Raw genomic sequence first — 13,496 nt, forward strand, 5'->3', positions numbered from 1 at the left:
GTGAACACGTGACATTGCAGTTGGTTTCGTTTTTGCTTCAACCTTCAATTGCAAGCGATCTGGCCACGGCGCAAGCGCAACGCCGATGTACGCTGGAAGCAAGCGCCGGTTGGCTTTCGTTGTTTTTGTTTGACCGGAGAAAATCATGGCAAGTACGCATGGCGCCGCTACTGTTTTGGTTTGACGGGACGCGAGAAGCTTCGCACAGAGCTTCGGAGTTTGCGAGCACATAGTGAAGACGTGACCGGAAAAGTGCCCCTGTGATGTTCCTGGAAGACGGAAAGTAGCATTCGTAATCGTCGTGTGTGCTTTGAAAGCGAAGGGAGTCACAGGGTCCACGAGTTCGCAACCACCAGCCAAGGTTCACGACAGCGCGGCGTTGACTTTGGCGATCTCGTTCTGTTTGGTGCAACCCGGTGATGCGAAAAAGAGCTGAAACATTCGTCGTGTGTGGTGCGGTGCTTTGTATTCCGGGTCTTTTTGAACCACGCTTTTAACACAGAGTGCAAATTGTTTGTTGCGTGGTGGAGGTTCAACGGGTACAGTCAGTCCCGTCGTCGTCAGCTGATCCGGTCCAGCTGGTCCGGGAGGACGCAGCGAGCGTTTTTAAAAGTAAATCTTCCTTCGTTCCGTTTCAAACTGTGGAAGTATCCCGACACATACCGTGAGTAAGAAGCAGCGGGCGTTTTCAACAAAATTACGTTGTTTTAATTGAATAATAGACTCCGGATTGTTGTCTTAAATCTGCCGTTTTTTATGCTTCGTGTTGGACTGCGTTTGCATAGCGACGCACACGGCTCGAGTAGATGATTCGGTCCTGCAACGAGTTTGTTGCGCGAATCATGCGGCGTGAATAAATTAGGGCAAGGTTTCCTACCTGCCCACAGATGCATGTACTGAGACCATTTTTTATGTTGTGAACGTAGTGCTCTTTCTTTATTTTGGAAGACGCGTTGGTGCATTTATTGTAGTACAATCGCTTGAGAGTTGAGAAATTGGAGAGCGAGCAAGCTTTCTCAACTTCGTCTCTCTCTGGCACTGCCCTGTTTCAGTTTCAGTAGGCATATCTACTAGCAGGTACAAACTGCTCTAAAGCAGGTAAAAAACGGGAAGCTTAGGACAGTGCGGACTCCGTGTTTCACGCTTTTCGCAAGGTGACAGGGTAAATGCTTTCGTGAGATATGCGGAATATGCAAGCGATTTTGTTATGCCCGTCGTTTGCGTCTCTCCAGCAAAACGAATAAGATGATCTACTACAAAGGCGCAATCACAAGCCAAGATTTAAGATAGCAGTCGTTTGCTTCGGTGATCCGTGTAGCTGTATTTTACCCTGCTCTCTGCAACACCATGTCATGACGAAGAGCTGGAACGGTCACGGTTTGTGCTGGCCTCCCGGTTGACAGAAACCCGCGTCGCCCGCATCGGCACCGAGTGCGCTTGGGCTGTTGATGCTCAAGCCTTTCATCCGCGGCTTGTCGCCAGCTCATCCTGCTGCTCAACGGTGAGGAAGCGGCGAGAGTAACCTCGGAAGTGAATGTAAATCCTCGTTCATTCAGTTATCCGGTGTCAAAGTGTGAAAGATGTCCAACGTGTACTGAGGGCGGGAACTACGAGCGTTTTGCCTTGCTTTTATAACCGAAACCAGACCAACGAGATAACTGCCTTGCGTACTCTAAAATGACGGAAGCAATAAGTTTCAACAGGTCGAGTACGTCACCGGGGATGTAGGCGAGACGGTGCACACTGTTTAAACGCTTGCAGTATCCACGAGTGGTACCAGGAAAGCGACGTCAACAAAGAAGGAGCTCGCGATTCAGCATAATGCACTGCTACGGGCCCGTGTATCTTCAAAGTTCGGGGCGGTGGCAGTATAAAAAAAAAGACGCATCAGCGCCCCACACCAGTGTTCACGAATAACACCGGTCACAAACTCTCAAGCCCCACCGCTCTTCTCGACACCGACGCGACATACGACAACAAACTGCATCAAAACGCCCCAAAAGTGAAGGCGTCTGCTCCCGTACTGCAACTGCTGCAATTAGCGGAAGTGAAGTCTTGGGCGGATGTCCGGATGTCCTTCACAAAAATATATAAAAAATGCTTTGCGCCAGGATCATTTTCATTTATTATTGTATACGTAATGACAAAATCCCAATAATTTGTTTTCCTATCTGATTCAAGCTAGTCGGACTACTCATAACATTGGTCAAGCAAGAAAATAACAAAAATTTGAACTTTTTCATGTCAGGTTTAAGATTTATTGTGAACATATCGTTATTTATTGCAACGGACTAACATTATAGATTTTGCCTCCATACTTTTTAAATGCAAACAGTTCTAACACACGGCTGTCCATTGCGCCGTGTTTTGTGTATTCTTATATAAATCTGTAATGGTCAGCGACCAAAGAGCTCACCCGCACATGTCAAGCTTATATGCGCCGCGGGGAGAAATGGATATCGAGTAGGAAGTGTCGGGCGTAGTGTCGGTTGTTGTGTACATATCGGTGCTGTGTAGCTGTGTGCTGTGTTGCCTGCGTTGTATGTAGGGTTGCTGTGTAGTCGTGGTCGTTCGCAGTGTTAACAGACTCGTCTTTTTTTTAACAACAGGCTGCTAGAAATCTCGATAGGTGGCGCAAGTTACCGCCCGATTCTAAATAGTTTGCTCAAGTTATTTATCCATGTAAGTTCGGCATTAGTTTTTTTTTTTTTTTTGTCTAGCGGCTCGTTGAAGCTATTGACGCCGCCGACAACGCACGTACGTACCTTTGCAAGTAGCTACGTCCGCCGCTTGGAGACTTTACTGTGTATAAAAGACATCGAACGAGAACTAACGCGCCCTGTGTGCTTTCAATTCGGCTGAAAGGCGCGCGGCTGGCTGGGCTCGTCTCTCGCCTGTTCTCGGCCGCTGGCCGCCATGTTTCATAAGGAACACGCTCGAAACGGTTTTGCGGAAGGCAGACACGGTGTAGCGTGTTAAGTTTACACAGCACCTCATGTGTAGACGAAAAACACAGATGGCTCCGCGTAAAACGAACACGTTTCGACGTGCCCGCTATGGGACAACGGTTTACACGTCTGGGCGTGTTATTTTTGCTAACAGTGTAGTAAAAGCGCACTTCTGCGATACGTCTGGTCACGCACCTCACTCTGATGTTCCCATTGGCCTGCAGGGGCCGTAGCTTCCGCCTCACGGACACGTTGTACGCCCCCGGCTTCCTAGGCTACCCGGCATTTCTTGTTTGAGGCTCTATAATATAGGCTAAGCGACGCCACCAAAGTACTAGCTCACGCTCGAACAATGCAGCGGTCACTTTCAGGCGTATACTCAAAGTTTCCTGCGTCAGTCGCTAGATAGCGCCAAACCAAACAACATTGCAGAATGCCTATGCAATCCATTTAATAATAAGAAAACCCGAAAATGCAATCGTTATTACCGATTCTCGTTGTATCTGGACTAGAAACTGGTCGTTTCTAGTCTATAAATTCTATAAACGGATCGTTATAAACAGTATATTGTTATATGTGGTATCGTTATAAGTGGATTGCACTACATGCCCCTGAAAAAAAATTTACAGGATTTTTTCAACGCAAAAATAAACTACGCATCTTCGAAAGCTCATTTTCCGCCCCAAGGTTAGCGTAGAGAACCGAACCAGGTGCCGAAATTTCAGCGCGAACCGATATTTTATTCGAAAGTTATAAGTGATTTTCTGAAAATGTCAATGGGAAAATGGTGACCGACGGACCTCTCAAATGCATGGTGCTCTATGGCGCCAGAAACCGAAAACGGGCAGAAATGGGCCCCATTTTCCAATGGAAATTCTCAGAAAATCACGTATAACTTTCGAATAAAATATCGGTTCGCGCTGAAACTTTGGCATGTGCTTTGTACCTCTAGGGGCTCTAAACTGGTCAAGCACAAAGTTGGGGCCGAAGTTCATGAATTGCACCGATTTGTCTATCACGACGATGACTTGGCGCTTTCCTCGGCGGCATCCAATAGACCTTTGCAAAGATTGCCTCCTGCGCGCTGCCATATTGGTCTGCTGGGCTGTGGAACGCCTTCTGAACATGCGCTGTTGGTCTGCTGTGCGGTATATCAGACGCTGCGCATACGTCCACAGCTCAGTGACTCAGCATTTTTCGCCCGCGCGCTTCGTTCGAGACTGCCGCTGTAAAGGTCCATAGGTGCGGTTCAAAAAGTTCCGGCTCCAACTTTGTGTTGGGCGAGTTTAGGGCCCTAGATCTATTTTTCGTCGGAGAATGAGCGTTTGGCCATGTATAGTTTGTTTTCGCGGTGAAGAAAACCCTGTAAATTTTTAATTGGGACACCCTGTACGATATATATAATCCCCGACACGGTGTTTCTTCAAAACAAGCCTACGCTTGCCCACACCAGGTGGGGGTCACTGCGCGTGCGCAGAAATCAGCTTAGCCCTAGGTGAAGCATCTGCGCATGCGCAATGCCGACAGCAGCGCCACCGCATGGGCGTGACGTCAGGGAGGCCCGAGCGCAGCCTATGGACTCAAGCGAGTAGCGCCAAAATGGATCCAATCAAACGCTCAGAAAATAGCGCAGGATCGCGGAGCGTTCTTTGCAAGTGATTGGTTTAGCCGATCAAACGCACGATGACGACTAGCGCCGCAATGATGCTCATCTGGCACTGCTTGATTGGACAGATAATGAGCGTTCTGCGATAGTTTAGTTTTACGATAAGCAAAACAGGGTTCTTGTCTCTCAACCACACGCTTTCGCACATGCTACACGTTCGTCTCTCACGTACTTATTTTCACTGTAACTTGGCAAAAAGGGAACGCTACGTCCCCTCCAGCCAATCAGAGCGACGGAGGCGAATCACGCGACAGCTTTTAGCAAAGATTCGGGGGCCGAGAGGGAAACCCAACTATACTATAGGAAGTATTCACTGGCGGCCATAGCTGTGTGCGCGACTGCTGAGCGCGCGCTGATGGCGAGCTTCCACAGTTCTTTTGTAACGTGCATTCCGCACCCTCAAGATTGCCGGTCTTAGCAGCCTATTAATGTGGGCTCGTTCTGAGCATGCGCTCTAAACAGCACCCACAAATATGGCGCCCAGTGAATGCTCCCTATATAGGAGAAGAGAGGAAGGAGCAACTTCCCTCTTAAAGGCCGACGACCATTTCACGCTTTCCACTTTTCCCTCGCTTCCTCCTCTCCCCCCTTGCACCCTGTGTTCTCCTCCCCCATGGTGAGGAGGATGTTCTGCATTGCAGATTCTCAAGACTGGTCGTCGGCCTTTAAGGGGTATTCTCACGGGGAATGCTTTCGGGGAGGGAGGTGCTCCACGTCACTGATCGGCGGCTTCCTGCGGAACTCTCTCCCGGACCCAAGCATTCGCACGAACGGCGGGAAACCGAGAGGGACGTCAGTGTTATCGGGCGTATTCAGCGGTCATACTCTCGACAACAGGGCTCGATGCGCGGTGACGAGAGTAAAAATATGGAAGCGGATACATGAAACGGCGATACGCGATTATGGCAGCAGTGCTGTTAGATGCACAACGGGACAAGCTGCTCCTATTGCTTAAAAAGAGAGAGAGAGAGAGAGAAAGAGAGAGAGAGATGCGTCTTGGATTTTACAAGACGTTTTGGATTCCAAGTTTTAGATTCCACGTTTTGGTTTCCACAATACGTGGAATCCGAAACCAGTTGTATGATGAGCGGCAAAGAATTCGCGAACATCGACGATTCTTTCGGGTGCCTCGGAGGACGAGCGCAACAGCGCAAGCCACAACGAGTTAGGCAATCCTGATGCCACCGCCGGCATATCGCTGAGCAAAATCTGTAAAGTTGCCAGACACGCGAACAAAATACCGCCATTTGCGAAGAGATCGCCCGCCAAGGCGGGGATTGTTTGTGCAGCCCGAGGTGAGGCTCCCCCCGCCGTTACCCTGGGGAAATCCACGCCAGCGCGGCTCTGCGGAAAGCCGTGACGTTGTTACCACGTGATCCGCATCCCGGCGAGAAAAGGAAGGGATTTCTCCCCCCTGTGGGCCTCTTACTCAAATCTTCTTTTCTCTGTCTCAGACGTCACTTTTGTCCCCCACACTTATTAGCCCGTTACTTACCACCGAATTCAGAAACCTCACTCAAACTACACTCAAACTGAAGGGCCCCTCCAATTCCTCGAGGAAGGCGCGAGGGCCGGCGCTGGCCAATCGCGAGGACGGATCCGCCGTCGCGATTGGCCAGCGCCGGCCCTCGCGCTTTCCTCGAGGACGTGTAGGGGCCCTTCAGTTTGAGTGTAGTTTGAGTGAGGTTTCTGAATTCGGCGGTTAACTTCGTACAAAATGGGCTCTTCTCTCTCTCCCACGCTTGGCTTCGATAGCACTGCACCCAATTAAACCCGCATTCACCTCAGTCATCGCAGCAAATAAAGTCCGGCTCTTCGTGCAAGATTACTAATTTTATTGAATAAAGATATGCGTTGGTGTATTCGAGATTAGCATCGTGTTGTTTTATATGAACGTACAAATTTCGAACGCTTAAGCCCTCGCTTCTTCCTCCTAAAACCAAATCTCGTATGAACTACTTCGGGCCACGCATGAAGACAGAACTTGTTTTGTTTTTTTTCTTTTTCTTGGCGTGACAACGAGTTTAGTGAAAACGAGTGTGGTCACGCGTCTTTTTCCCTCCGACGCGATGATTGGCTTAGTGGGGCAGTACGTAGCCGTCGTCGTTCGCGAAGCAACGAGCCGACAGAGAATAATAGAAGTGGGCACATCCTCCCAGCGGAACGCGAACGACAGGACAGTCCAGATGACGAGATGGTGAACGCTTCTGCTCGAATGCCTCTTCGGGTGCCGATTCTCTCCGAGGAATCAATAAGAATAAACGACCGGGCTGGCGCTGTTCTCCGCAGTGGCGCTGTCACGCCAACGCCCTTTTGTTTGGGGGTAGGGAGGAGGGTGGGCTACGCAGTAGCCTGCAGCAACAACAATGTCCCACGGAAGGTGCCTGCTCTCGCAGTCCCCATTGGTCCCCCTAAAGTAAAACGCAAGTTCTGCCACGGCCGGACTAGAAGTGCGCGCTCTCTTTCTCTTCTTATGGCCTTTGCAATCGCCCGGGAGTCAATGGCATTTTTTCTCCGTATGTAGTTCACTTGCTTGCCGCCAGAGGCGCAACCACCTCACCCTACTTCATCCCACTCGGAGAGTCCCTTCGAGCTGCTTTGCGCTGATGTTCGAGCTTCGTAGGTTGTTGTTTTGGCAACGGTTCCTCAGAATACTTCCGATTAACCATGCAAAGACGGTCACGGAGAGAAACGAAAAATCGGCTGGATATTTGCACAAGCCCTCGAGGAAGCACTTTAGGCTGTAACAAGCACTGTGCGAAAATTGTACAGACTACTACGCCCTCGTCTAGAGCAGGTGACCGACTTCATGTGCGGCCTATGAAATAATGATGCAGATCACGGCAATAGATAAATTGGGCCTGGTTACATTTCACGAGAGTGTATGAATTATTTATCCCTTAAAGTTCCTCCACGTAGACGGGGTCCGTCTCCTCCTGTTCTCGAGTTGCAACAGGAGTCCTCGAGGTAAAGACGAGTATAGTTTTTCCGCAATTGCATTCGCTGTCTCAGCTTACTACTTTTTACTCCCGAACCTCTCGGAGATCTGCGTCAAATATTCACCGTTTTGGGCTCATCAGAAGCGCATTAGATAGTGGATGAGTGTCTAAACGTAAGGATCAGGTGTCAAAGGCTATAAAAATCTCGGCCGCAAGTTGCGACAGCGCTGAGATGCACTGTCAGACGCGCTCTGTGCAAACGGCAAAGGGTAGCCCAGGGCTGAGGTGACAGCGCCCCCCGCGAATCGCGGCGGGAGGTGGCGATTGCCCCAATTGCGAAGGCCGTAAGAAAAGAAAGAGGGCGCGCGCTTCCAGTCTGGCTGTGGTTCTGTGAACGGAGACCCTGATGCGATTCGCCGAGTGGCGCGAGCGAGCACTGCCAGCAACGCGAATGTGGACAGCTCCGTTTGCACCTTTCCACGGCTGGGTTTCTCGATCTCGCGCCCGAAACGTACTCCCACTCCGCGTAGTCGCCGGCAATGTAACCCTTAGATTGTCGAGATGTTTTTTTTTTGTTTTTTTTTTTCTGAGGTTGTTTTTAGTTAGCGGGTTTTGTGTTGAAAGAAATTTGTGTAAAAAAAGGCCCAATCCACAGTTTCGTTCAATTATTATCTAGCCGGAGCACGTACGGTGCTTGCAAGCTGTTTTCGTTTAGAACATCAAATGAAACTATTAAACGCGAAAAGTTGTCACTTTTCTTCTGCTTCATTTCATTTTGTGCGTGTCCGCTTTCGCGACTAGTGTAGCGGCTGCAGACTCCTAACCGGAGGTACTTTACACAGCTTTTTTCGTCGAATGATAAGCTCTCATCTTCTGAATTTAATTCCGGAAAGTGTCTATAAAGATTGAATCGAAAGAGCCACTGCTCCGATTGGCACAACCGCCGGAGCGACCAGTATGCGAACTGAGCGCGGAACGTCTCGTTTGAAAATTAAAAATAGCGCGGCGAAGAGAAACACTGTGCGAATATAAGATCTTATAGGTCGCCAAAGACTTAACAAATAGCGACAGCTTGCGCGGTGCCGGCAGTTTCGCGTTTAGGCAAACACTTTCTGATGTGTATTCAGCGCCGCACATTCACGGCGACGACCGCCAAAGCGAAACGTGGGGTGCTTCTCATGCTGTATTTATATTAACGCTCCTTGATACGTGATGTCTTTCCGGCCTCCTTATTGGTCTCAGTCTCGTATAATGTGGAGCCATAACATATGGTGCTCGTCGCTTCCAGTGGTCACTTCAGAAAGCGAACAAAGCGCGAACACGCAAGAACGTTGAAGATGTAACCTGCAAGCAAGGCCTTTTTTTTGTTGCGAAGCTTCTGGTGGGCTTCCCAACCATTCGATTGTCCTTCCTTATACAAGAGAAGGAAAAAAGAGATGCAAAAAATAACTTGAGAAAAAAATGCTTGGCACTGAAATCCTGGGGCCCGTTCACGGAACAACGCTTCCGGCCCCTCGCGTTTGCTGTGATACGTCCGAATCGGATTTCTGCGGCAATATCTCAATATGCGAGCCGGCCTCAGCCACCCTTTCTATAACGTTTTTTTTTATATTATAAACTTTTCTTTCGACTTTTCATTGCTTTTCATCTTCCCTCTTGCTCCTCTCTTCGCTTCTTCTTTTACTTGTTTTAGTCTCGTGTTTGATGGTTCAAAAAGGTCCGCCGAAATGAGGCAGACACCTCCAGACGGCACGTATACATTAGCGCCGAAATATGTTTAGGTGGTGCCCTGGGTCCCATTCGTGGGTTGACGACTGGAATGAGGCTCAATGTGATGTCACGAAGTGAGAATCCGAGCTATATCAGATCGGTTGCAAACGTTGGATGGCGTGTGTCAAAAGAACAGTGGAAGGGTGAGTCATCGCCTTCTCAAGCTAACACCGTCGAATGCATAAGTTGACAGTCTAACACTGCTCTAATTTGAGTCCCACCGCTCGCTGCAGATATTATGACATCCTGAGGACAGACCTCACGGATGTTCTAGGCATGCCTGCTTCGTTCATGGTGGAGCATGTCTGGAGACAGTGTTTGTAAGACCACCGTGACGGGACCAGTAACAAGGATGAAACACGCGTCATCCAGCGTCAGCAAACCAGGGAAGCGAACCGGACATTATTCCGGTTCAGCTCCGGTTCAGTAACTTTGCATTTCGTTCCGGTTCGGTTCCGGTGTAGTGGCGAATCCGCAAAAAACGGTTCGGTTAACGCGGTTCCACCAAGCGCGAATCGGTTCAGACCGGTTTTTAAACAGAAAATTTCGCAGCTGCGAGTCATTAAGAAGAAAAAATGATGTCAACATAGCGTCATCCGCATTAAATAAAAAGGTAATCAGAAACCGAGCTGCCGAAACGAGGACAGCGACACAAATAAATGCTTAATTTCGTTCGGTGATCTTGACCGTTTTTATCGCAAACACAATTTTATGCAAATTAAGTGGTCATACAGGCACTCAGAAACACTACGAAAGTGCAGTACTCACATATGAAGTCAACCAGCCGGTGTAGTACGTCGAAACCACTATCACTACGGTAGTGGTTTTTGGGTACGCCGAAATCACCACGGTTCCAGTTTTGGCGCGTTCAATAACCACTACCGTTGTTTGTTTTTTTCACGTGTCCCGAATTCGCTACCCTGACGCCGAATTCCATACCTCTAAAATTTTGGAGATGGATTCGAACCTCGCGTAAACTAGCAAAAGAATCATTTTCAAGGATCAAAATAAGCTCCCACGCGGCGGCATCGCTGATCTATATTTCAGTAGGCTGGATTGCAGATCGCGAGCTCGACGGTGGCACCACCAGCGGCCATTGCTTGACACCGGCCGATACACGCAACTTTACGGGAGAAACACAAAAAAGTAGGAATATGGAAGCTTCTACGCTGTGCTCGGTGTCGAGTATTTTGCGATGAGCTGCGATCATTATATCGAGTGTTTGGAGCCCATTAAAGATGAAAGACGTTTACAACTCTCTCTAATGCGAAATTAGAGCGCAGCTCTTGAGGAGGGAGAGGGGAGGCTATGCCCCTCCTCCTCCTCCCCCCCGATTCCTGCTCACCTCCTACCCTCATCTTCTTCTCCTCTTCTACTCCACCTCATGCTCTGCCCTCCTTCTCTGCTCCTCTCCCCAATTGCTGCTTCCCTCCTTCTCCTCCTCTCTTCCTCCCTCCTCCTCCTGCGTACCCTCCCATCCTCCTCCTCTATACCCTCCCCTCCTCCCACAGTTCCCCCGCTAAATTTAGTGGAGAAAATGACATCACATACCTTCGTGTCAAGTCACCCAAGAACAAATTTAGATTCTCCGCAAGATTGAGCGGGAAAATTGACGTCGCGTGAGCTCAGCACGAATTCAACTTCCCGCTAAAATTAGCGGGGCGGTTACGCCGACGGCGACGCCGTTATACGCGGAAACGGGCGCCTAAAAGCCGCGCTCTAAACATCATTTCATTTAATTTCATTACCAGGTTCCCGAGCACCCAGGGCTGAGCTCGCAAGCCTGCTGTCATAGTGGATTAAACAAAGGAACTTGCCATCAATAAGATCGTCCTCGGGGAAACCCCGAAGTTGATGAATTTCGAAAACATTCCATCTTGACAGCGGCTTTCCGCGAGTGAGCGAATTCCGTGTAGCAAAGCCTTCAAGCTTGTCGTCTGCTAAACCCAACTTATCGAAACTGCCTCCGACTCCGTGGTAACTCTGGTAACTCTTGTCTCATTGAGCTGCACTACATTTTTCGACCAGCAGCGTCACTCGTGACCACGAAACATTTATTTATAAGATTTGCAAAGGCTGTCAGTTTTAATGTATATGCACAAACATTTAAAAGGCTTTCAGAAAAGGAGCCAAGAAGTTTTCATTGCCGACAACAGCTTAGAAGCAGGGTAAACTGCACTTTTTCTCGTTTTCCCCATGAAGTCCCCATGTATTTGGTCGTGTCAAGCAAAGGTTGCCGGTGGTGCCACTTGAACCCAGCAAGAAAAGCCCCGGTACGCTGTCGAGCCTTCTACAATGGACACTTATTGAATGGGCAGGGCTCAGGAATAGGTCGATCTCACTAATAGCGAGTTCGTTCCACACGCACTGGCACCCAGGGGCGGATTTAGAAGGGGGGGGGGGGGGTCCGGATGTCCTGACCCCCCTCTTAATTTTTACATGTGTAATATTTAGGGCGTAAAACAAGGGAGAGGGGGAGGGGGTTCCTAAACATATGGTACGCTGACCAACACCTGACCCCCCCCCCCTCTCCCCTCAGGAAATTCCTGCATCCGCCCCTACTGGCACTGTGCCAGTTCTCTCCCAGAATGCATCGCACTCTAGGAGTGCTTCACGAAGAACTGGCCCTTACAAACTTGCCAAACGCTCCACGTGCGGACTGATGTTGTCGCCATCTACGTTGTAGTAAGAGTACTGACCTCATCCGAAACTACAGGTTTCCTCGCTCATAATAATCCAAGTGTCAGCTTTTTTAATCCGAGTGTCCCTGAATTTAATCCAGATGTACCGCAATTTAATCCAAGTGTCAATGAATTTAATCCAAGTTGTCAACGATTTACTCACAACGCCATTCATTTTAATCCGAGAGTCACTCAACTTAATCCGTTCACACTTGTGAATTAACTACGACTACTAATGATAACTGATGAGGTGACGAGGACTGGAACAAACTAAGCGTTTAATGGGGAGAACTTGTGCTCAAAACAAAAAGGAAACAGAAGATAATAATAGAGCGTCGCGGGCGTCGATGGCGGCGTAACAGCCGGATCGAACGCTGGGGCGAGACTGACTGCGGTTTGCCACGCGGAGCACCTTTTGTAGCCCCGTGGGTTTCTGGAACATTCGGCCTAGAACGTTCGGCGCGTAGAACATTCGTAACTCGATCAGACGAGAAAGTTCTGAAATTTACGAGAACGCCAAGGATAAACAATAAATGAAAGAACATTCCACTCCCTGAAATAGAACCCAGATCCTCCGCGCGACAGTCAAGCACGGTCCCCCTTCAAACACGTACGCGTTTTTTTTTTTTTTTGCGTGAGAAGTGAGGCAAGGTTACTCACTCGGAAGTGCTCTCACACACTCGATAAAGCAGCCATCATGTCTTTTGGGGCCGATAACTAAAATCCTCGCATTTGTATGAGAGGTTCAAGAATATGACACCATTCGGGTACGTTTTTAGGCGCTTGATACACACTTTAACTTTTGCACAATTTTTCGAAAATTCGCATCCACTTTTCTTAGATCTATATCAGCATGACGGAAAGACATTCGCTTTTTTTTCAAATGCTGAATAACCGACTGAACATAAACATGTCGTAAGGGACCTCATCACTCGATTGCATAGTCACAAACCGTATTGTACGTAGGCTAAAAAAAAAAGTTCATTTTCAATGTACGCTGGAGAACGTCCCATAAAAATATCGCATCCGAGCAAAAAATTAATGCATGCTCTACGTTTTCTGGCTTGATGCAAAGTAAGCAATCCACTCCCCACGGTACGAATATGCCCTTTTCTTGGCCAAGTACGCGCTCGCTCAGCCACGCGCGAGGCAATATGCTACAATCGTTTCAGAGGTCTTAAAGGCCTGTCCAAACAGGCTACTACAAAAGTCGTCAGGCCACACGACTCCTGCAAACATCATCAAAATTGAAACGTCCGGCAGTCGTCGGTCGCATGTCCGTTGGGACACCGGCCAAGCAAAATTCACGACTTTCCTCCTTGCCTTCTCCACTTTTCTTTAACGTCGGTGCTCGTCAGACTTGACGCCACACGCCACCTGCCAATGGTGTGCCTGATGCCCGTCTAGATATCCCGCGGCTCACTCTTGTATCTTGTTTGGACAGGCCTTTAGTTGTTTGCAAGTCACGAATGACTTTTCACTGTATATGCGT

At 48.9% G+C, this 13,496-nt stretch overlaps 1 protein-coding gene across 1 annotated transcript in view; it reads left to right on the top strand.

Annotated features, from left to right (window-relative positions):
* The window catches only part of LOC8031792 (gonadotropin-releasing hormone II receptor), a 141,450-nt gene that overhangs the window by 93,614 nt on the left and 34,340 nt on the right, over positions 1 to 13,496 (top strand). The gene's annotated exons all lie outside the window — the stretch shown is intronic.

Source organism: Ixodes scapularis, unplaced genomic scaffold, assembly GCF_016920785.2.
Source record: "Ixodes scapularis isolate PalLabHiFi unplaced genomic scaffold, ASM1692078v2 PGA_scaffold11__112_contigs__length_91849675, whole genome shotgun sequence".
NCBI classification, from domain to species: Eukaryota; Metazoa; Arthropoda; class Arachnida; order Ixodida; family Ixodidae; genus Ixodes; species Ixodes scapularis.